The 25,686-nt window shown below is 39.7% G+C and overlaps 1 long non-coding RNA gene across 1 annotated transcript; it reads right to left on the bottom strand.

Moving 5' to 3' along the window:
- Positions 1 to 1,267: 1,267 nt before the first annotated feature.
- On the bottom strand, positions 1,268 to 25,686 carry LOC135575352 (uncharacterized). The gene is made up of 3 exons (XR_010465936.1): positions 25,292 to 25,686; positions 3,438 to 3,589; positions 1,268 to 1,974 (listed from the first exon to the last, which is right to left on the bottom strand). It is a non-coding gene; the product is annotated as an uncharacterized LOC135575352 (long non-coding RNA).

The raw sequence follows: 25,686 nt of genomic DNA on the forward strand, positions 1-25,686 counted from the left end.
GGCTCTTGCCTTGAGCTGCTGTGAGCAGCAAAAGGGCCATGGGCCTCCTGCTAGATCCATGAAAAATCTGACAGTTGTTTCTTCCTGACAAGAGAAGAGTTGGGATGGGCTGAGGTGTTAGTTAGTGACCCCTCCTACCCCCAAAACCAGTGGCAGCAGGCTCCCACCCCTGCCCTTGCTTTTCATTTGTCATTCTGAACATGGTGTTTCACTCAACCTGAAAGAGCAGATTGCAGCTCTTTGACATGAGATTGAGCCAATAAGTTGATTTGAAATCAGACGTTACATTAATCCAGCCCTGCAGTACCCACAGTCAATGCTCTTTGGTGCTTGGACATGAATGGTGGGGGGTGGAAGGCAAAGCAGAACAGGGACAGTGTGAGGAAATGATGTGTTCTTCAATAGCATAGTCTGAAATAATTTCCAGAGCCCCTCGTGCCTAGTGTCCTACCTCCCATGTCTAGCTGGTTCCTAATACATATTAGTGATTTGCCTTGGTCTACCTGTTTTTCCATCAAGACTTTTTGTATTACCTGATAGAGCTTTTACCCAGGAAACCAAATTCCACCATGTCTTCTCCACTGAGCTCTGCATGCAGCTCAACATGCTCCACTCCCCTTCACTAGTTACTTGCTATAGGAGCCAGTTTTAAAATAGAAAAGTACCTGTCACAACCACATTGCTTTCAATTGCAGCCCAGCACACTGCAGTAAATTTTTATATTAGGAAGAGAACTGAAAAACTTTGTTTTAAAGCAGATGTTCATCTTCCTGAGCTATTCTGATTCAGTTTCCTCTTTGAACAGCAGACCTAGAAAGGCAAGGGAATGGGGAGAAAGAAAGTTTTAGTCACAATTTAGAGTCATTTGTTCCTGTCAGAATTTATATGAGCTAAATCTCAAGCCTGGACAAGCCTTAATAACTATCATATTTAAAGTTCAGCTTTACAGGAGATGACTGCGTGGCCCAAGGGAATAAGTAATAGAATATAGAATAGTTCACCTTTCATATGCCCATTCATACCCAATCCAGTGCGGACAGGCTGGTGCTGGCCTTTCAAACGTATACATGACATGAATTTAGCAGTCTCTAGCTAATCCCATTGGACTAAACTACTGTTAATTGGTGTGCTTGCTGGATAAAGTCGCTCAGCAGGTCACTGACAAAGTCAGAAGAGTCAGCTTTACAGCTAGTCCTGTGCTGGAGGGATGGGAAGCTTCTACTTTCTCGTGATAAATGGACCCACTCAGACAATTTTTAATGTTCCTATACATACTTTATTATTATTGCAATCACACAAGGTTTGTTTCAGGAGAATGCATTCTACCGAGACTAATCTAAAAATGAGAAAAAAATCAACACGTGCGCAGACAGGTTTTCTGTGGAGTGAGGAGCACTGCGGGCAGTAAAGGCAAGAAACAGAGCCAAAAAAATAGAAACAGCCTCACAGAAAACTCAGAAGTGGCTTCAGCATATTTTTACCACTGCAGACTGCTAGGAAATGAATGAAGGCAGAGCAAAGCAATAATCTGCCAATTACCTCTTCAGAAATTGGCCATAAACAAAGATGTGTCTCCCATTGTCAGCCTCTCCATGCTCACAGCTACCCTGCTCAAGATTACAATATTATTGCATATGTCCTTGTTCCAGAACAGAGGAGATATAACACAAGCAGTGAGCCTTTACCAGAAATATATCTATTTTAGTTGATAGAGGCCAGTGCTTTCTGCATGGAAGGTCCCAGAGCTGGTCCCTGCTGACCTGTTGCTGGGAGGTTTACGATCAAGAGGCATGAACAATATTGCTGAGAAATCCCCTTGCTGAAATCACTTCTGACCCTAAAGCAGAATTCAAAGTGAGTGTGTTCAGCAGTAACCCGTTTCTCGTTAGTGGTTCAGTCACACAAGACATCCACAGCAGCGGTCAGTTTTCCCCATGGAACTTACTGGAAGAGGCAGTTGGTGCAGATGGGTGTCTTTTCAAGAAGGGAGTGAGGTAGAGCAGGAGAGAGAAAAAGAAAAGGGAAAAAAAAAGGTAGTTAGGAATAAGATCAGTTGGGCAACAACCTTGGTGGGGATGTGGATGAATGCTAATGGGCTTGAATTATTCATGTGTAACCTGGTGGGAAGAGGTTCAGCCCAATGGCCTTTTGTGGTGTCTCTCTGGAGCAGGAAATCTCATTAAAAACAAGGTCTAAGAGAGAGACCGATCTGGTGAGAAAACAAGAGCAAGAGGATCCTCCCATAACAGCTGTAACTAGAGAAAACAGATTTCCCCAGCACTAGAAGCTGACAGCTTTCCCCAGCACTAGATTTGTTTTTTGTAAAAGGACAAACGTAAAGAAAAGGTCTGACATTCTGCATCGAGCCTTTAACCTCTCTCCCCACATCTCCAGCTTCTGCATGTCAGGCAATACAGAAATACATCAGGTGAATCCTGATGGCAGCTCCCGCACACGATTTCACCTCACCACACTGTGCTCTGGACACGGCCCAGCCCAGGAGAGCAAAGGCTCATTATTTGTAATTGATGACCAGAGAACTCCCTGTTTGTCAGTGCTGCCAACATTGAGGAGCAGCAGCAAAGGCTGAGGTCTGCAGCGCACTGAACCTCGATATTAGCTACAGCCACGGGACTGTCACAGGGGACCCGTCACTCTAAAACATGCCGTTTTATTAGTCTGTTCCTTGGAATTCTTGCTTGAGGGGACCCTCTTTGTATCTCCATGTATAATGTCCTTCAGGTGAAAGGTGGGACCTTTGAAGAGCTTCAGTGTACAGCATGCTTCAAAAAGATGGACCTAATTACTTGATATTCCTGTTTTAAAATTGGGTCCATCTTTATTAAACACCCTGGATAATGTGCTTCCTATTAGTGGGTGTCCACAGTGAAGAATATGTGCAAATGAAAGAGGAAAAGAATGAGTCCTTTTTTAAAAAAATCCATCTCATCACTTGCTTTAAATTCTGTAAGTTGAAGCTGAGGCCAATTTACAATTGGTAACACCAGGTTTGCATAGTAGAGAGAAAGAAACAGCTCTAAAATTAGAAGACTAAATGATCTTGGGTTTAAAAGCATCACAAATGCTGGTCTTGTAAACACTTTAATCAACAGAAATATGAGTATGCTTGCCATGTAATTGCATATTTAAAAATAATATGGAGAGAACATTTTGTAAAGAAATGCAAATTTAGCACTTGTGAAAGGTCCTGTCTGGACAGCCTACAGAATGGAACTGCTCTGCTCTCTCCCTAAGGACACAAGCCCTCAAGGCAGGTCCATCTCCTTTCAGTTCTGCTCACAACAGAACAAAATCGGTGCAAACAGCCCCTTGGTTACACTTGATGTTCCTGCAGCTCACTCTTCTTGCCCCAGAGAAGGTTTCCAGCCTTTTCTTACACCATCACAGGGTACCAGTCCACTGATGAGCCATCTTACCTCAAGAGACAGCTCGTCAGTCAAAGACAGAAAACTGCTTGCTGTCATGACTTCATTTCCTGAGACCTCCAGGCTTCACACCATCCAGACAAAACCCGTGCTATGTCTCTCTGACTCCTGGTACCTCCATATTTTTCCAAATCTTTTTCTCCCTGAAGGAATAGGGATAGGGAAAAAATATTTCAATTTGAGGGAAAAACAACAGTTACAATACCTCAATTTTCAAACACACCAGAGGTCTCGTGTAGAGTAAATCTATCTCCAAATATCTCTAGGGATTCTGGGAAGTTCAGGATCCAAATATGAATTCAAATAACAGTCACTCCTGTCTCTTCAAACTTGAATACATTTCAATTATTATGAAACTGAGACACCACTGTTTCAATGATCTAAGTCCAGACACTCCTACTGGTGACTGTTCAACCTTCAGACCCAAATATTGCAAATTTTGAATTATCTTCAGATTTCTTCACACTTACAGACAATGATGAGTAAGGGATGGATCTAGAGAGCTGCTGCTAAGCACTGAACAGAGGCATATTAGGAGGTTTCTTAGAAGATTTTACTCTTTATCTTCATTGACTCAAAAGGGCATTTGCTAAAATAAACTAAAACGTCACAGTTTTAAACCTCTGCTCATGGCTTTCACACAGGTCTAGGATCAGCACAGAGCTACCAGATGCATCTGGTGTAAAGAACAGATTTGCAACTCCTGCAGCACATTCATATACAGACATGTTCTTCAAATAAAATCAGAATCTCTGCCATAATCAAAGGATATTGAGCAGTACATCATGCAGCTTAAAAATAGACCCAGAGACAGGTTGCACCAGTTACTGTAATTTGAATCTGCAAGAAACTTTTTTTACTGAGGCATAGATAGTGCCTGTCAAGAGCATAATACAAATCCTATCTGGTAAACCTTAGCATTTAGATCTCTTTTGAATATATGACCTCATTTACAGTGTGTAAGACCCAAAGCGAGCCCTGCTGAACAATGTTTTTGATGTTAAACTTGAGCACTATTCTTCCAGGCTCCTTCTAGTGAAATATGAGTTTATCAAGGGAAGCTACAAAAAGGGATGGATGCATTACATTTTCATTTACTTCATTCATGTGGCGGAGGCATTTATAGTAAGCACAAGATGGAAGCAGGGTGGCAAGCAGTGTGCTTTGAAAAGGCACTTTGAAAATACTTAATGGGCTCTAGATTTCTAATGAGGTTCTGGTGATAAGATCACTTGTAACTCCGTTTCTGCGGCTGCGGCCATCAGCAGTGATAGGGCCTGATAGCAGCAGCAACGGTGGTCTCCTAGTGTTTCCAAAAGGAATTATCCATTTTACTGCTTCCCATGAGATATTATGGGCTTGTAACAGTGCCCAAAGACTTCAAAAAAAAAAGCTGCCCTGAGGGCCTGCCATGCTAAATTCTCTAGGTGTACCCAGGAAGACACATGCCCTGCAGAACTCAGTCTTATTTAGCCTTGATAGTATGACACACAGTATCTGTATCATGAACAGTAACACAGGATGAATAAGGGTTTTTTACTGGTACGAATATGAGCTGACCATCTTTTTGAACAAAAAAAGCAAGGTTATACATAGCTTAGAGAGTTTAGCAGAACCTACCATGATTAATCAGGATACAAAGAAGGGGCATTCTCCTGCCTCCGGTAGAGGTTAACACCATCCAATTAATGACAGAGAGCATCCCGCAGAGTTCAGCCACCTCACCCTTAAGGCTCTTCCATTCAGACACATGAAACCAGCTTCCCATTCTGCAGCACAGACACTTGAAGCAAAATTCATGAGTGATGTTCTGCCAGAGTGTTTGCTTTGTGCTAACAACCAACGCGCTTGCATCCGAGCTCAGATCAAACGTAGCGCAGAGTATATGCACTCCCTCTGAGCATTAATCATCAAAATAGGGCTGGAAGAGAACCTCAAAGGTCATTCAGTCTATCTTCCCGCCTAAGGCAGGCTCAGCTACACAAACTGCTCCTGACAGACGTTTCTCTAATCTGTTCTTGAAAGCCTCTAAGGATAAGGACTTCACCACCCCCAAGGAAATCTCTTCCATGCTTAACCACCCTTGCAATTCCAAAGTTTCTCCTAGTAAGTAAAAACTCCCCTGGTTTAAGTGACTCATGAAACAGCAAAACTCTGCAAAATTAGGTCAGAGAGACCTCCTTGTCTCCATCTTGCAGATTTCATTGCAATTATTTCATTTTGTTTTTAGGAAGAGCAGATGGCCATGACATGTTTGATCAATCCCTATATCCCGTCTGCTCAAGACACCAGCCAAGCGATAGGATTGTCGTGACCAACTTCTTTCCAGCTGTGGCTTTATCTTTCAGATTGTAATGGAACAATATAAAAAGTTTAAAGTAGTGCCTGTAAAAATTGTGCATCTATGAACTGAAATTAATTTAAATTTTATCTTAATGTGATTGCAAATTAGACTCTTTTCACATTTAAAAGCTTCACTTTGTCTCTTTCTGCTTTTTCTGTGACACAGACATAAGAGAACACTGATGCAAAAGAGATTCTTTTGGCAATCATGTTTACATGCACTCAGTGTTTAAAAAAAACCTCTTCTTAAGGTTTCCTTGGCCTGAACCAGCATCAATTCCATCCATAAATCTTAAGTCAATGACATAATCTCATATTGGACCAAAATTAGGTCCCTTTACACAATTTCTTCTTCAGATGTTCAGAGTGTTTCAGAGGGACTTGCAATTTGGTCAACATACACAGATTTTAATGGTCAGAAAGCAGTCCAGAAAAATGAAATTAAGGCCAGTGCAACTAAACAAGAGCTGAGGAAAGGGAACTCACTGCAAGGATACAATGAGTAGCAGGACCATGCAGAGAAGTACCCAAAGCCAGACATGAAATGTGAGGAATTCTGAAGACCCTCTCCAGCTCTGCTACAGGTCAGAAGGCCTTGCCTGCAAAAGCAAGTGAAAATAGTCCAGAGATCGCTGCTGCATTTGCTAAATAGACGACAGCAAGTCCCACAGCAGGCACAGGTTTAAGGTTTACAAGCCCTCACTTCTCTGTAGTGATCATCCCCTTGGAGCAGAATGTAACTCGACCACAGTACTCCCAGAAATGGAGAGATGTGACATCCAGGAGGTGGTGCTCTTGGGTAAAGCAAAACTTCTGGACAAAAAAAAAAAAAAAAAGAAGTTTCTTTAAGATTCCCTTGGCTTTCCTGATATAGCAAGAATTCCTACATATTTTGTTCTCAATTCACAGAGGAAGCCCGTGTAGTAATCACCAAGCAGCAGAAAGGACAACATAAGGAGGCAGACAGATTAATGGAAATAGCACTTTGTCATTGAGAAATCCCCTCACCCCTTGTGAATACACACACACAAGCCATAAAACAGCAAAAATAAACAATTTTGCCAGCAGCTTGATCAAGATCTATTCAGAATCAAGGGACTACTTTGAGTTCTCCTCTAAAACCCAGTGCAGATCTGGCAGAAATTATGATGGAGAGGGAAAACAAATAAAACAAGATGACCATGTCCAGCAATTCCCTCAGTGACCACATCACCTTTCCTGGGACACCCATCAGGGACTCTGGTGTGCAGAGCATCACCTCTGACTATTCCCCACCAAGCAGAAGGGGTCACACCCCCAAGGAACCAGAAAAGGAACCAGCTACATTATGAAGCCTCATGAATCAGTACTATTTAGCCAGCGTTTCATTTTTAAATGCATCTATCAAATAAACAACATTTTCTCTCAATGATCTCCAAATATTTTACATCAGAAAATAAATATAATTATCTACATAACAGAGATTGAAATGGAATTATTTTCACTGCCCAGGAAATCTGTGTTCCTCCCCTTTTAAAAGGACAGAACAACTATTGCACTGTGGAGATGATGCATTGGTGTGAGCTGCTGTGCCTGGTTCCTAGATTTCAATACAACGTACATACGCTCCAGAAAGAAAAGAAAATAGGTATTTATGCAGATAGATATCTGAAAGCTTGATTCACAGGGGATCTAGTTGTGTTAGCACCTGAGGTGTAGTGAAATCAAAAGCAGACAGAAGACTTAATGGATGCTAAGGTAAACTTCAAAGGACTTCCAAAGTGAGAGACTGAATTTTTGGTAGTGCCAAGAGCAGGGTGTCTCACATTCAGCTGAACCCTCACTGTTTTTTGGGGGCCTTGCCTTTTTTTTTAAAGAATAACCTTGTACCTCAGTTCTGGGCTGGAAGAAAAAGACTTCACCAAAAATAAATTACAACCAGAGCAGCAGGCTCAGAAACCACTTTTCCCTAAACTGAGAGTCAATTAGTTATAATCAATTGCACAAAATTAAGGAAAACAAAGTCACATGGGCTTGGGAAAGCAAAAAATGATAAACGAACTACCATTGTAGTCACTTGGGGAAAAAATGTCACCATCAAGGAGAAAAAAAATTGAAGCAATTAAAAACTTTCCTTATTGGAGGGAGACAAGGGAGTGTGCCAGCCCCACAAGGTTTTCATCAAGACTTTTCAATTCAATTTTTGCATCTTTGCTGACAGTTTCTGGTGGGCTGTGGAATGTACTGGAGCTGTGGGGCCAAGAGCCCTGCAGAGTGCCCTACTTTGCAAACCCAAGTCTTGCTGCCATTGCTTGTGCTAGCACAGGTCAGATGTTCACAGTCGACTTCAACCCAAATGTTCTGTCCCCATTACATTTTAAGAACGTCCTCCATGGACAAGGAGCAACCCTAGAGTCTACATAACTGTCAATCTGAGAAAAGTCTCAGCCAAGAAAATGACTAATTAGCCTGTATGACTGTTCTACTGGCTGCATTTAGCAGACTCCATATAAGACCTGGAGAGAAAATATTTCAGATGAGGCATGCAGATCGCAGTAACAAGAAGCTCAGAAAAGTCCAAACTTCCCAGGGCATCTTCTTGATGATACCTTTGAAGGCTGCACTGTCCGGATTTAAGTCCAGACAAATCTGACAAGTCTGGTATTAATACATCTCACTTTTAACATAGATGGAGCTTCCATGACATGCTGCCAACAGAAACGTCAATGAATAGCAGCCTTGGTGGTAGGTTTCAAAATCAATATAATCAGCACGGTGTTCTATTCACAGCTTATAAATTGCTGTCACAGCGGCTAACTTCGCAGCCCTATCGTTTCCAGAAGCCTTGTTAAAACTGCCTGTGAAGTTTGCTGGACACACTTTTGTCAAAAGGTATTTTGCCTGCGGCTTAATGTGGGCACGCCGCTCGGTCTCTGTTCTGAAACTGCCCATGTGGCACAGCAGAGAGGCCACGGGAGAGAAAGAAAACACGCAGACAAATTTCAAGAGATAAGGTCGAAACAGAAGTCGTATATTTGGAAGAATAAGTTGTTTCCCCCACATCCCAAAGAGGCATTCTTAACGGCTGTGAATCTGGGAATCTTCAAAACAGAAGCAAGAGGTGAGAAAATAAAGCAAATATCATGTAGCATTTTCTGCTTCAGCAGTTCACGTTAGTACCACTTCCCGACACCTAAAAGCACATGAAGGTTGAAACAGGTGATTTTTCACCACAGGACAATCCTACACTGCCCACAAGGCATATATCCTTTCAACACAAATTCACATCGTTATCAACCAACTAATTTAGTCTTTCACCTGTCAGGTAATTAGGTGAAGATCTCACCACCCACTTTTAGTAAGCTCAAATATTATTTCAGGATTCCTGTGCTATGTGCCTTGGATCTATATTTCACAGCATTTCCTAATCTTTCAGTCACTACTCCAGAAGTATCTCATTTTTCAAACAATTTGAATAAAGCAATTCTTGGTAGAGCTCCCTTGATTTCAGTTAAATTATGTCTTTCAGTTTCAAACTTGTCAACATATTCTTAATGTTTTGAAAAATGAAATTTAATTCTTCCCCCAGACAATCCCTTGAGATCGTAATGTTTCATCATGACCCTTGGTGATGAAGTGTCATTTATTAAAATATTTTTCCTCTATTGTATGCTTTATCCTGCTACTATTCAAGATCTTCAGAAATGAAACCACCACCAAAATAATGTGGAAAAGTACTGTTGTGAATCTACAGAGAGTGAAATAGATACAGACATTAAGCGATTTGCCTGAGACAGTTGAAGAAAACTGTATCAGGGCTGGGAAATGAAGTGGTGCCCCTTGGCTCTTCATTCAGTACTGTATTCTTGGGGTCACCCTTCTCTTTCTCAGCTTCAACAGCCTGGAAAGGCAACATTTGATGCCTTGGGTGGTGTCATCTTCTTTCACTCAGCCCTGCAGCTCCTACAGCAATGGCAGGCTCAGAAAGCATGAGGTGCTTTCACGGACCAAGCAAGTTTTTGCTTTCTAACAAGAGCACTTGCCTCAGTAATAACTTTTAGTTTCTTTCTTCCCAAATCATTTCAGGAATTTTAAACCACAGAGATAAAGCTATCAATCTTGGGATTTTGTCTTCTCTTCACAGCATTGTTGTTTTCAAGCTCACAATGCCAAAACACCAAATTCCTACAGCTACAAGCTTTATAAGGGTACTTGGTGATATTTCTGCTAAAAGAGATATATCATATAGGAAACACCCAGTATTAAAAATATATATACATATATATAATATTTTTTAAAATATAATATATATAAAATATCAATATCATTTAGATTCTTAGTGTATGAATTTGGAAGTTACTTTGTCTTTTTTCCATATCTATAGGCAGAAACACCTGGGGAAGTTGTATAGAAGTACAAAAGCAGCTTACTGGAAAAAGGAATCACAGATCACCATCGTCTTTCCTTCCTTAAAGGACTGTAAACATAGGCAATCCTTACTGGTGATATTCTACTCTAAATGGAGGAACATCCCACTTTCTTTCTCCCCACTGGTTTGTTTATGGGCATCTCTCACCTGCAAGAGATGGACAAATCCTTCTCCGCTTGTACTAAATGGAAAGATTGCAAGTGTCTGCCTCACAGCCTGACTAGAAAGCTGAAAACCATATTTCCCATTTTCACCTCTTTCATCTCATTCCTGCACCATCTCTTATGAGCCATCACATATCTACTGTGAATTTTCTTGTATACATCTGCTTGAACTTTATTTTTTTCTGGAATATTTTGCTGTGGTCAGAATGGAAGTCACAGGGGTGCACTTCGCTCAGATGCTCCTGCATCTATTACCTCATGAACATCAGCAGTAGACTCTATAAAAATGCTTCCAAACCTCAGCTGTCACTGTTAAGAATACTAAATCAGATGAACAAACAGATTTTTACTGCCCCTTTCCTATACTATCCCCCCCCACTTGCTCATACATCTATAGAAAGATAGTTCTATTTAAAGATAAATCTCCACAATTTCTGATATAATTCTCCCACCCTTCCCAAAAAAACACAAGTTCTCGTTGCTTCAAGCCATACTGCTGCTCATTTTCAGTGTGCTGGAAGTATTTGTCATTAAGGTCTTTCAAACAGACCTGGTTTTAGCATGGACAAAAAGACGTCTACATTTCAGCCTCACATTGTGTCTGCAGTCACTATCCAGGCAGAACCTTTTCAACAGGAATGCAGGACATTTTTTTTTTCCTGCTGAGTATTATCAACTTTGCTGAGTTACTCACACCATGTAGCTACAGATAATTCACTTCAAGGGTACCTTATTGCATGTTTGAACCTGAACCCGTAGTCAACCCCGCAGCTGCAGGCAGTGATAGATGCTCCTCACAGACAGATGTTTGGGATCAGATTTTGCACAGAGGTGGAGCTACAAACTGCTATTTTTTTGTCATATAGGTCCAAACTTTTCAAAACATTCTCCTCTGTTTATGCTCATGAGAAAAGCTCATATACATCCTCCTATTCTCATCTAAGGCACCAACTTCCAGCACTATCTTTTAATCACTACATGCTTATGAGCCTGCATGCAGAAAGTCTTACTTGCTTATAAATAGAAGCAGTAAGAGATCTGCTTTTCCTACACCTCCAAGGAGGCTTCTAAGCATTACTGGAAGGTATGCCAGGAATGCATATGAGACTGAAATATTTGAAAGCTTAGTGAAACTAAATTCTACCTGAAGTCCTGGCTTGTTTGATTGATTACTGGGAGCCCTTTTCAACACTGTCTTCTCAAATAGTATGAGAACCTCCAATGTCACCTTAAGGTGAGATTCAGCTCATCTGCTCCACTCATCCGAGTTGGGCATCCAGCCTAAGTCAGTCATCTGCCTCACAGCAAGAGATGCAGAGAGGCCTCCAGGGAGCAAGTCACATACTCTCAGCATGGAATAATCACTTGCTGGCCATGGTCCATCTTCCTGTTTACCTATAGACAGTGAGATTAAAGATGACACCTATCTGAGGACAACTAAAGTGAGCTGAATAACTCCACCCTTAACTTCACTTTCATAGTTTGCTAAATGTATTTTACACCTTTCTGCAGCAGTGGACACATGATAGCTTACACTGACACCGTATAAAGATCTATTTTTCCAAAGAAGTAATTGGGGTAAAATAAAAATCAGTGTTCTTTTGCCTGGTTTGTGCTGCTGATTGTGCTTGTCACCCTGGGCAAGTCACTTTATCTCCCTTAGCTAAGTTGGTTTCTCGAGGGTTCCATATAAGTGAAAATAATAAGATTGCCTCACAATAGCAGTGCCCAGTGAAAAATTAATGTTTACAGAGAACATTCAATCCTCCTATGAAAGAGGCAAGATCAAGACATCACTTACACAGATATTTTTAAAGAGGCAAAGGCTATAAGGCATCTTATTCCATTTGGCAGGTATCACAGATTCAGATGAAGTTACCCTGGATTCCAGCACAGCACTTTTCTATAATTATGTAAACAACTCTGGTTACAACCACTGGATATATTCACATAAATGATCCTGATTTTTCAGAAGCACTCCTCTTTTTCAGGTGTAATTTTGCATGCACAATAAACTGTGGATTTCAGAGAAGCACTTTAAGCATCTAAATATCAGGCTGTTCCTACAAATTGTTTAGACAGACATTTTAATACTGTAATTTGTTACTGTAGATACTTAAGTAGGGAAGACTGTATGCAAGGAGGCAGTAAATAATTAAGACCAAACTGGAGCCTAGGGTACCATTTTAAATCTTTTATCTAATATCTAAATTGGGCAAGTGGAAGGAAAAGGTGCTCGAGGAGAACACACATAGACAATCAGCACATAAGCCTCCCATCGCACCATCCAATCTAGTTTCGCTTATTGCTGAAGATTATTTTTGAATGCTCTGATTGTAAAGTTATCAAAATTGGCTATTGTAAGTAGTTGATGCTGCTTGGCTGTTGAAAGCCTCATCAAGTTTCTGAAAACACAGATGGCTGCTCTACAATAAAAAGGAATCTACCTGCAGTGATGCATTTACACCAGAATAATCAGGCCGTAACAAGAGAAAGAACAAGCCATATATTCAGTATGGAAAGTTACATTCATGAACTCCAGTGCTGTCAGTATAAACAGGTGCTATGAGGAAAACGTAAAGCCTCATTAATGCATCATTTAATAAAATGCCCCATTTTCTTATATTCCAGGTCTCTTTACATCTTCCATAAAGATTTGCTTTTCTAAGCTACTCATCTCAACTCAATGATGTGATAGACCTCAAATCTCAGAAATGGTTCTGACTACAGCAGTTGACAACATAAAAAGCCGTACAAAAGAAATACTAAAACCTTTATGCGTGTGATTAAGGCTACTCAGAATACTCCATCTATAGCCCTGAAAATAAAGAGCTTCTTGCTGCTTGAAAACGTTGCTTCGGCAGCATTTTAACTCAACAACAGTGTAGGAAACACAAGAGACAAAAAGCCTCCCACAACCCCCCTTGCACAAAACCCATTAAACACAGCAGATTTCACAACGTCAAATCAGGAGCTTGCCGCTTTTTCACAGGCTCGGTATTTGTAGTGGGAAAACTGTTCAAACCGACAGAGTGTGTTGTGAGAGAGCCAGGAAAACCTCGCAGAATCAGTGCAGGAGAAATCCTGGAGCCAAAGAAAATGAGAGGCAGCAGAGTGGAAATAAAACCACCATTTGAAAAGTCATTTCTGGCCAGCAGAGAAATCCCTTTCGAGCCAGCAAGTTGACAAAACACTGTCTTCTCTGTCACAAGGAGGTGGGCAGGGTGGTCTCTGCTTGGGTATGGGCAGAGAAACAGATTTTCAGCCTCTGGACACAAGGAAGAAAAAGAAAACTGGGTTGCTCTGACTGAGACTCATACCCAGAAACAATTGATCTATCCCAAAAAAGTGAATTGCAGCTTTAAAACCTTAATTTTCCCCCACCTCCTCATGTTAAAATAAGCTTCTGAGATGCTTCTGGATTTCTCAGCTTGGAGAGTGTTCAATTCACCCTGTAAAGCTCAAGAACTCTGGGGTCTGAGATGCAGAGAGCCCCAAGGATTTCAGATCTTTAAACAGGAATTTTCCCAAGAAGTCTCACACCTTTTGCAGTTTCAAAAAAATCTTTGTATTGAGATGATCTGTAGGTTTCTGCAAGTTTACAAGGCTCAGATTTAATTGCCTGGTAGAAAATTCAAACTTAAATCCTGCTCTGGATTGTGTCCATGTTATTGTAGATCTGCAATACACAAACAGGACCTGCTCTTTGTTCGTCTCTTGCTTTGTGTTTCTACATTCCCCTTGGTGGCCCAGGACTCCACACAGACCTGATACATGACAAAGTTGGACTTCTATAGACTCTCACTGCAATCATGTTTCTTTTCTCACCCAAATTAGACATAAATTCCCCCGAGTTCATGTAGCAGTTATACTAAGGACATCTTCAAATTCAGATACAGATAAAAACAACCAACCCAAGGAAATCCAAATGCTTCAGAGATAAGTTCTGCAGGAGCAGAAACCTACTTTGGCAAGATATCGTAGAAAGTCTATATAGAAGCAATAAGAGCAGCAGATATGTCTGTTGTATTTGCGTGCTACACCCTTATTAATAAGCAGAGATTGATGTTTTAAGCTGTATTCTTACAGTAAAAACTCTGAAGTCTTTTAGAGACAAGCATATAATTAACTCATATGACAATACTTAATTGAAGAGTCTATCAAATATATTAAGGGGTGGGGGGGGGAAGCCAGAGAGTTACCATTTGCAAAGTATTCAGAGATCTCAAATGCTACTACATTAGTTCAACTTTTGCCAGCCAAATCCACACCCACCCTTTGATGAATGAAATTCACCTAAAAGTTGCCAGATTCCGTACAGCGTGCTTGTCACGTTTCTCTACCCTGAAGTATACCATTCCCTTTTATCTTCACATCTCAAGGTAAAAATAAACAGAATTCATATACCACTCACATAAACCTTCCTTCTCTGATAGACCAGGTATCCTTGGAATATTAGCAACCATTCACAATAGCTCATAAAAATACCTTCAGGAAGCTTTTTTTTTAAGCATTACTTAGAAGCCTCCCCTTGTCCTCAAAACAAACCAGGAACATTTTATGTTAAAGTTACCAACCTTTTAGAAAACCTCATGAGTCCTTAGCCCCAAGGAGCCATACGAGAGGAAAAACATGAAGAGGAGAGGGGAATTGGATACATTACAGAGAGATATAATATGCTTGAAAGAGGAGAAAACAACATGGTGCAAGAGCTTGAGGGCCCCTACAAATATTTCTGGGAAATCTTTTTCACTAGACAATCCATGAACAGTTTGCATCTATATTCCAGCTTGTAAGAACTGCTTCGGTCATAAAAGAACCCAAAATTATTCACCCCATTACCTCTGCAGGGACTTTCTGTCATGTCACTGCTGACAGAAAAGGAAAAGAGAGACAAGTGTGTGCTATGCAAAACCCATTACTTTAGATAAAGTAGCAATTCTATTTTAGCATGAACCATTCATATTTTTCAAATGGAAGAAAAGATGTTTCCTTAAAAATAAGGCTCTTAGAAACAGATAGCTGACTTACACTTTGGTTGTGACATTTCTGGGTGAATTTCAGAATAGAGATAATTTCTACATTTTGGCTGAAGTATTTGGGGATGGGGGGAAGAAAATGAAATGTCCTTAATGCTGATAAATCTTTCAAGTAAGAGTAGCATGAGCAGAACTGCAGACAGATGTCAGCACACAGACGAGACCCAATCCAGAACAATTCCTGCTAAGGTGCAATCTTTGATGACGACTATTAACAGCAAATAAAACAAACAACAGGAAAGGTTAATGCCCCCCTTTACAAGCAGTTTTGCTGAAGTTTATCCTTTTGCACAAAATGCTTAACTCGTGCTGAATGCTATTTTTACTTTAAATATAATCAGGGAGAATGACAAACTAATATTCTCAAATTGCAATTATGAAAGAAAGTATGTAACATTTTAGATGCTTCATTTAGAAAACAGCCCAGGTTAATTACATGATTTTTCTAGTGAAGATATTTCCATGAATACTTAGGATTGTTGCATTCATCTCATTTTGTAATGAATAGATTGATATGCAGATGATTTCAGCATTTCATTAAAATAGCTGCAGAATAAATGCTGAAATTCATTCAAGTGAATTGAGAATGCTAGTTCCAATTATGCTGCTTCCCAAGCTTAATTAATAAGTTGCATTGTTACAATTAATCATAGTCAGATGGTTAAGAAAAGTGAGGTTTTATGATCTAAATGCTTTCTAAACACACATTGTGATACGTCTATATCATTAAAGGCCACGTGCAGTAAATCAAGCAATATTTACAATAACATCTAAGTATCTGGTATAACAACCACAAAGTTGCTGTGAAACTCTTTATGCTGAACTATACGCTAACCTGCTTTTTGGAACAGCTTTATGTAGATACAACCTTAATGATGTCATTTACTGTAATAGGAATTTGTGTGTAAAACAAGCAGGACTGGGACCCCAGGCTCACCTCCTGCCAGAGCAAGATCACAGAAAACAGAATGCAAGGTTTGAAGTATCAAGGAGTAGAATAATGAAATTACATTTGTATTTGTGGCAGGAAGATGTGCCAGGGGAGGTTTAGGTTGAACATTAGGAAAAGGTTCTTCACTCAGAGGGTGCTGGACATTGGAACAGGCTCCCCAGGGAGGTGTCACAGCCCAAGCCTGACAGTGTTCAAGAAGAGACTGGACAATACTCTCAGACACATGGTGTGAACTGTGGGGTTGTCCTGTGCAGGGACAGGAGTTGGACTCAATGATCCTTGTCAGTCCCTTACAACTCAGGACATTGTGTAATTCTGTGTGTCGGCAACTCCTGACACCAGTTGTTTAAGTTGGCCCCATTGAAAACAGATCTAACTGTGTCTATTTAAAAGGATACTTAAAAGGATTAAAATGCTAATGTGTGGTTTGTAGGATAGAACCAGCCCAGGGCAAGAGAAGGCAGAAAAAGAGAGAAGTGGTCACAGGTACTTGTTTGAATAATAGCACTCACACATTTAAAAACTTTAAAAAAAAAAAAAAAAAAAAGAAGATGCATGAGTATTATTGTCCTCTGTTTCCCACAGAAACATTCACTTTACAGATGATTAAGTATATTAAACCCAGCGTCTTTAACTCAAAGTTTTGTGTAAGCTCTGCTTAAACAGCATCTTCTTTGGCCACTATGAGAGGCAGAAAATTTGTAGGGGACCAGGCAACTTGTATGGATAATACTTGGTAAAGGAAACCAGGAACTCTCCCACACCACTTTAATTGCTATTATTTTCTTGATGTGCATGAGGAAGCAGGGAATTTGCAACCTCCTCCCAGCATCTGCTAAAAATCCTGGCTTAGCAAGACAACCTGGCCATGGCCAAGCACCCCCACAGCTGCTGTTTCTGGCCTTCTGTCTTTCTTAAAACCAACTCTTCTCACTGTTTCCTACCTGTCTGATTTCTCCCCTCCCTTTAATTTATATCATAGCCATAAGAGTAGTGAAATCACTTCAGAATACAGTTTACACTGACACCCACCACTTTCCTTGAACTGGAGCAGTAAAAGTCTTACTGTCACTCTCAATCGAGGGCTTATTTCTAACTGTAAAACAAGTGACCTTCTTTTGACCTGCTAAGAAAGCATTTGGTTTTCTACTTTACCCGGTCATTCTGCAGCTTTCCAGCCCCGCATCCCTTAAGGTGTATTAAAAGAAAATCTCCTTTTGACACTGCATCTGAAAATGAGTTTTAAGAACTTTCTGCTGATAATAAACCAAGGGCCAGATCTAAGGGGCAGAGATGTCAACAGAAAGACTTCAATTTGTCCATTTCAGTGGGCTTTACATCACAACTTTGGTTTACCAATAGGTTTTTAATTCTTTACACGTGCACTTTTGTCACAGTTCTGCATAAGCAAGGGACTTGCATTGTGAAGAAAGAACATGATCAAAATTGGAAGTAAAAATTTGTTGAATTTTTTTTTAATATTTGGGTCTCCAAGAGTAATACAACTGAAAGTGATTATTTAGTTCCTGTCCTTTTTTATTTCCAATTGCAGTTAAGATATTAAATAACACTGAACTGCAGCTCTTCTCAGAAGATCAAAGTTAAATTGCTTTCTCTGGTTTCTGATTAGTTGAATACAAAACCTGTGCTAATGTTTACACACACCTTTATCTACAAAGAATACCGAGGTTTCATTTCTATACCAGAATGATACATGGTTTCCTAATAATTCAAAACAACATCATTTCAAGGAAATTTCCAAACTGTCATAGTCCTAGTCCTGTAATTTCTTGAAGGATGATCTGTTAGCAATGTCTTGTTTTGACATGCTGTTTATTTTGGAGTGGACTTGGAAAAGCAAAGATGACTTGAAGAACTAAGCTGAAGTTATTACCCAATAACAATTTTAGTTTGAAGGTTTAGGCTAAAATTAATTTTAACAATACTGTGATTTATTTCTGGATGCCTTTTTGCTAGATGTGATATTATTTCTATCAAATTATTTGGTGATGAAAAACAAGTCTGGTTTAAATAAATCAAACTGTCACTGGCAACTTTTCATTGTGGTCAGAAATGACTTGAAATAAATTTTAAATATTCTTCGTATTTAAATATTCTTAAATTTTTTGTCTCAAAACTGGCTATTGAAAAAGAAATGGAGAATACAGAAGGGTTACTGCTTTCATAATTGTGAAAATTAAAAAGTTACCTAGGAAAAATACTGATTCTTTCATGCAAAACCTTAAAGAGGAAGAAAAAAAAATCCCTCCCACCCTTTCCCCAAGCCTGGCTGGATATACATGTTTTATCTACCTTCTTGTTAAACTGCTCGAGAGGCTGAAATTTTTGGCCCATGGATCATGACTCCTGACAATACTTTGCAGACCATGATGTGATCATCTTAAGATCTCCACAGAAATGCTGCTGAACTAACCAGTGTGCACAGCAAGATTTTTCAGTCTTGCAATCCTTACAGTTCCCTTTGATCTTTTCTGGAATCCTAATATCAGACAAGTTGTAAGCGACCCAGCCAAAGTGAGCCTTTTAGAAATAAATGCTCACTTTAAAGTCATTAGTGTATAATTTAACTTCCCATTATCAGATTTGCTACTTGAACACACCTAATAGGTGTCTGATTTTGATATTTCAAACACAGGTGTGAAGGTCAAACTAGAATATTTTAAAATAACTTTAATATATTCTAAAGATAATTCCTTGGCTTAACTATCCCTACCAGGATTTCTAGATTTAAGTGGTCATTCACAGGAGATTCTAGATGAAGCATTACGTAAGGGCTGAAGAGGCAGAAGACATTATAATAAGACCTCAGTTTCAATAACCATTCAGTCATAAAAATACAAGGCAGGAACAATAACGACTTCACTTCTAAGAGGTATCTTTTAAGACAGTTGAGAAGCAAGTGTTCGGTAGAATACACACCCCACTTGGTTTTGCCTAGGCCCATGTTAGATACACAAAATATAGGTAGTTTGGCAACAACGCAAGTTTGCTTTAAACATCTTTCACCCACAGGAAGGGAACTTGACATTACAAAGTTTCATGGTATTGCCTCATTCAAGAAATATAGTTCCTTCCCCCTAATAAACAAGGGCAGCACAGCACATCCACCACTGACTAAGATGACTGGTCTTTAATAACCACTTCTCTACATTTTATACGAGGTACTGGTGGCCTAAGATGCACAGTTGAGTTCCAGAAACATTCAATCAAGTCCAGGAAGCACCTTGGTCATACCAAAATGATATAAACTGAGAATTTACTTTCTACACCAGTCCCTGTAGGTCATTTATGCTAAAATGAGTTCCAAACCATTAGTAGAGTATATGAGAGGAGACCTACATTTCTGGGAAGTTCCATTATAAAAAATAATAAAAAAAGTGATCATTTTGTGATGGCTTTCCACCTTAATTGGTTGATGTAAAGAAGGATGTGCAATCAAACCACATCACAGCACTATGATTTTTTAATTAAACAATAAATTAACAGTGTGGAGATCAATATGCAATTCCATTTGAAAATGCCAGATGGGTCCAAATTTAGAAAAGGTCACACACATTGTAGATTAGCTCTCCTGAAATAATTAGTAAAAGAAGATGCAGTCTAGCCTCCTAATTTGGAGCACATTTTGAAAAATGTGAGTAATTACTTATTTTCAGTATTAGGAAATTAATACAAAGATCATTGAAAGGCTGGAAATTTTACAACAGTTTGAAAAATGTGAACTGAATATTGCAAGACGGATGCTGCGTTCACAGAAAACATTTAGAGCTGGGCAGAAGTGGGAGAGGGATGAGGTGTTTGTGCTTTTGTTCTGATCTCCATTAGAACTGCCCAGCACAGACATGTAATTTCAAGACCTATAGAATTTCTTTTTTTCAGAAATGAATAGCCAAAACCAAGTTTATCTATTTAAGGAAAATAATAAGTAAGTAGAAAAATGGAAGGAAGCTGAATAAAATTATAAACTAACACCACCCATGGGATCTCAAGTTGATATGGCTACCTTATTTTTATAAATATTGAGATTGAAAATGCAGTTCTCCTAGCTGCTACAATGTTTTATACGCTATATTTTACTACATATATAATGGTTACAAGGAAAATCATACTCCTAACATCAGTTTTCCCATCTACCTGGGTGTCTGGCATTCAAACAAAGCTGTGATCCAAACTAAAGATCATTTGGTCCAGAGACATCAGAGCAAACTTATACCAGATAGGAATTTACTCAGGGGTCTTCTTCTGACCATCAAAAGTGTGCATGGCATTGTACAGTTCGGACTGATTTTCTGATTGCTTGTGGCCAGCTAAGCCCAGCTCTTCCTGCAACAGGCCTAGCAAGACTAAGCCTTGCAAGAACACTGCAAGGGAGGTCAGGACCAAGCACAGCCGTGGGCAGATGCAGCACTTGGGTGTTGCTACAGGGGAGAAACAGATGAGCATCCATCCCATGACAGTCAAACCTGCACAGCAAGTTTTCCTTTGTTCAACAGCCAGTTCAACACTATTGTGTTTTTCTTCAAAATCCTGAGCAAATCACTTGCTCTTTTAAAGGGAGAGACCTAAACCATTTACCCCATGTACCCAAGTCCAGATTCTAGGCCCCTGGAAGAGAGGCAGGTTTCCGTATTAGGCATTTTGGAGCATAAGCTTAACTTCAGAGTCCTGATCTCTACTTATCATATTAAGAGATTAGTTTCTGTAAGCTTCTAATATATATTGCTAAAATTAGGCAGTACTAATCTCTCTGCCTTTCCCCATTCTCCCAACTTTTCCCTGCTAAGGTCTCATATTACTTAAGCCTCATGGATTACAGGCAAGGAAGACAGTCTCATCCTAGTGAAAAGTTTCATAGCATAACTGACAGAAAAGAGATGCCTAATTATTTTAAGCAGTTGTGTTAATGGGACTACACTCCAGGATATGAGCGGGCTCCCGAAGCTCAGGCTAATCTGAGAGGACAGCAATTTACTCATATTAAGAACCTAGCTCAGAAGTACTGAACATAAATTAGATTTGTGACTTGAGATTCCTTATGTTATCAGTAAAGAAGATACCATATTCTTCAACAGACCTTAAAAAGGGTAATAAATGGAAATGGATATCCTGTAGAGGATTTCTTATATTCCATCAAGCTAGAAACACACCTTCCACCTCTCAAGTGTCATTCTCTCAAAATGAGAATTAACTCTTTACACTTATCCCTTGTATCTCTACCCTTAAACATAAACCATTGACCAAGTCTGGGTCTAAGATTTGCTCTAGCCGCAACTAGGCTCCATAAGGACTTTAGAAAGCAAAAGGGTCCATTCTGAACCTCGTGAGTCAATGAGAGGGTTTTCCTTACCCTTTGCATCTCCTGTCTCTATCTAGATCATTCTAGCTTGAGTTTAACTCAATATTCCTCTTTTGAGTGAGGTGCATTCCACTCACCCATGACAATAGTAGAAGAAATATTAAGCTAGAATCACTCCTCAAAATGCAAATGACTAACTTAGCAATAACCCCATCATTAGTACCCTGGTAGCCACAAGTCCTAATTACATCTAGTATTTTGTAGTCTATTAAATATCTGATGCAGTGTTGAAAGAAAAGTGCAAAGAAGGACACTGAAGCCAATAAGCAAACACACAAATGAAGCATGCATCTTTTATGAGAGCTTCTTTTTTTGCTCTTTACAAAGCAAACTCTGTTCTACAACAGATTGGAAGACTGATTTCACACAGCAGCTGATATACTTTTTTTTTTTCCTTCTCAAAAAGAAAGTGCTATTCAACCAAGAAGTAGGTGCCAGTCTGTCTGACACCTTTGGCAGAATAAGTATTCCCCTCTCTCTTGTACCTTTTAATGGCCTGAAAAGAAAGCACAACTCTCAGGTGGGAGAAAGCCAGAATGAAAATGCATGTACTCACCTAGAAAGAACACAGACTTCAGTCTAAAAAAAATGTGTACAATAATTCCAGTTCTTTAATTTGTACTGATATAACGAGTGCTTGAAAGAAAACACTTTTATCCATAGGGCACCGTGCCATAGTATGTGAAGGAGCTGAAATCCTTCTTAAATAGAATTGACATTTAAGAAAAATAGCAAAAATCCTTGAATTCAGGTCCTGACAAATTAAGAGAACTAGATACTCCTCTGTCAATTACAAAAAACACAGGCTTTTCCCTCACCATCATATTACTTCAGTGATATTTAGCGGAAAAATGTGTTGGAAATTGCTGCGTCTTTAGGGATAATAAAAAACATAAGTAGCTGAGCAAACAGGAATGTTCGGGGAGGGGTAGAAGGAATCTCTGCATCTCACCCAAGTAACATCAGCACAGGCCAAGCAAGAGTCTGAAACAGGGTATGTCAGACTTTACATTTCAATTCAAGCTTGTGAAAGGCCAATTTTCCCTTACAATTCTGTCTCTAGGTAACAGAATCCCTGTCACACACTGCTTTCCACATTCTCCCAGAGGACCCTGACATGAGCAGCGCAGAGACCACTGTTATCAATAGGTAATGCTATATCTTTATCTTTTTATAAAATGTCACAAAAACATAACATTACATTGTCACCTATGACTGGGGGTAGAACAGAGCTGCATACGTTCCAACAGTTGTGTGTGCACTGCAGCAAACCTTTACATTTCTGTAAAAGCTCTTCACAGAGCAGGAAGGCAGCAACCCCAAGATCTGCAAAAGCCTTCCTGGTTGAGGAGAAATGTGCTGTGACAACGATTAGCCTGAAAGCTGTGGATGCCTGGCAGACTTTGAGCTATTGCCATCTGCAGAATGAACAGGCTGATGAGAAAGCAGCTCAGAAGCCAGTAATCACTTTGTGAGGCGATGCCAAAGTCTTGTAGTAGCGGCTTCCTAGAAGGGATGATGGTTCTTGCAGTTACTCCAAACCAGAGTAGTGTAAGGAATGATCTGTGGACAGCAGATATTGCAAGTCAGAGGAGGACAGACAATTGTAGGTTTTGGGGGGTGACTGATATGACCTCATAGCGTGCAGAGAGCAGCATCACCTTGGCTATATCACGGTAGAATCAGGACATTGGGTGGTAATATGACATTACACCAGCTTCCCCATGCACACGGCTGCTCACCCAGTCTCTTGAGTACCTTGAAATATAAATTCCAAGCCCAGTAGTGGTATTCATGCCAGATGCAATGTGATTTTTGAAGGCCTTTTCGATGAGGCTTCCTATATTCTCCATAAAGGCCTCAGGACAGATGATATCAGCAAGTTGACAAGTGGAAGATGGATGCAGACTATCTGTATAGTTAAGAGTCACAGCACACTACTTTTCTATTTTTACTAAAACCTTTTTAACCTAAAATGAAAATAGTCAAGAAAAAGAACTACACGTCAACCAGGAAGGAGTCCCGGGAGGCATTATAGCATTTGATTGCTTTCACCTAAGCACCCTCAGCAAGCTCTATAATTGTTCAACACAAAGCAGCTCCTCTCCTACTCTCAAGACAGTATCTCTTTTAATACTCATTTTTCAGAGAGATGCATCAAGGCACAAAGCAGTAAAATAATACGGCAAAGATTGAACTATTCAGATAGAGCTTGGACCAAATGTTGGAGACCTATTTCCTGGCAAATAACAGAAGATTAAAGAAAATAAATTTAATTAAATATCTGAAACATACAACCAGTGAACGTTACTAGCAAAGAAGTTTGAGAAGAATTTCCCATGCTTGATCTAGTTGAAAATTTATATACCAGAAAAAAAACCAAACCCATAAGTTTTTAACCTCGGTATAGAGACTTAATGGCAATATCACAGAATCACAGATATCCTAAGCTTGAGGTAAATGTTTGCTGATAAATCATAACACCTTTAAAAAAATGCATCAGAACTGGTTCAAAGTGGTTCAATGATTTATCGATGAAAATTATGTCCATCCAAAACCAATTTCTTTGCATTCAAGTATGCATAAAAAGCCCAGGAAGCCATCCTTGTTTTTCACAATCAGGTGGTTAGATTTATTTTTTAAATACAGACAATGCAGGGAATTTATCTTAGGGTTCTTGACATCCACTTCAAAGTTTTAAGGCTCTAGCAAGTAAGAAAATCTTAGCTGCTCTCATCAGTGGTGCCGTCTCTCTCTCTCCTATGGATTGCACCAAATGTTTGGTGGTTGACATATCAGATGATGGCTGAAAGAAAAGCTGGGAAGTGGGGTGGCATTTCAGGCTGAGTGGAATAGACAGATTGGCTGGAATAATAAAGCTGCCAAACTAAATGTGGTTTTGAAGAAGCCCTCAGCTTGAGACAGCAGAGAATGGAGACATCTGATAAAAATAAAATAAATTTGACAGGGAGCAAGCTGACTGACCACTGTATTATTCAGTTTGCATCCCTTAAATGTATTAAGTTGCAAACAGGTTGCACGGATTGACAGCAGCACAGCCACGACAAAATTTGGAGTCAAAACAGACTGTAAAACCTGCTGACCAGTTTGGTCAAGCTCCGAGACAGCAAACGGTGGTGTCCTCCTGTGCTGCAGAAACCCCAGTGCTCCCCAGGCCATTACCAGAACTGACCCAGCTCCTTTCCAGCTGTTCTGTCCGGCAGGATAACGCTAACATTACTACAAGGTGACAAGTCTTTAGACAGAGAAGATTCCTCAAATACACAACATACATTAACTGCAGTCATAGGCAGCACCCAGCTTCAAAGTCACAGTTCAACATCTAGATTTCAGAAATCTGTATCAATAGACATTGTCTTAAATTGGACCCAGGAATTGCTGAGTACACAGTTAAAAAAAAATAATAATTAAAAAAAAACCACAAAAACCAATGAGCAAGACCATGGATTTTACTAAGAAAATATTACCTTTAATTTTATCCATACAGCAAGTTATAAAACAACTCAAACCCTTTTAAAACTAGCAGAACAGTGAAAGGTACCTTTAAAGTGCTCTTGTAGTAAGAGCCTGGATTGGGTTCTTGGATTTTCAGCTCAGTCACAGCCTGTCAGACATGTTTCCACCTCTTCCACCAACTGTTTTATTGATCAAGTTTGTATTTTTCCAAGATGGATATCCCTGTTGTGGCCAGATTTCTGTCAGAATATTCACATGATTCTGCTGCAATGATGACAGAGCACATGTGGCACCTGTGAAAAAATAGTGAACCTTATGCATCACCAAGAAAAAAACGTTTCAGCGCTAATGTGCATTAGAACACTGATTCCCACCTGCAAGACCAGGGGGGAAAGGAAAAAAGCTGAAAGAGAGGATCAAAATTCTTGAATCAAAAGATAACACTTCTTGCACTTTCTGTTTGAAAATGTCAGTCTGGAG

The sequence above is a fragment of the Columba livia genome, chromosome 13 (assembly GCF_036013475.1).
Source record: "Columba livia isolate bColLiv1 breed racing homer chromosome 13, bColLiv1.pat.W.v2, whole genome shotgun sequence".
NCBI lineage: Eukaryota > Metazoa > Chordata > Aves > Columbiformes > Columbidae > Columba > Columba livia.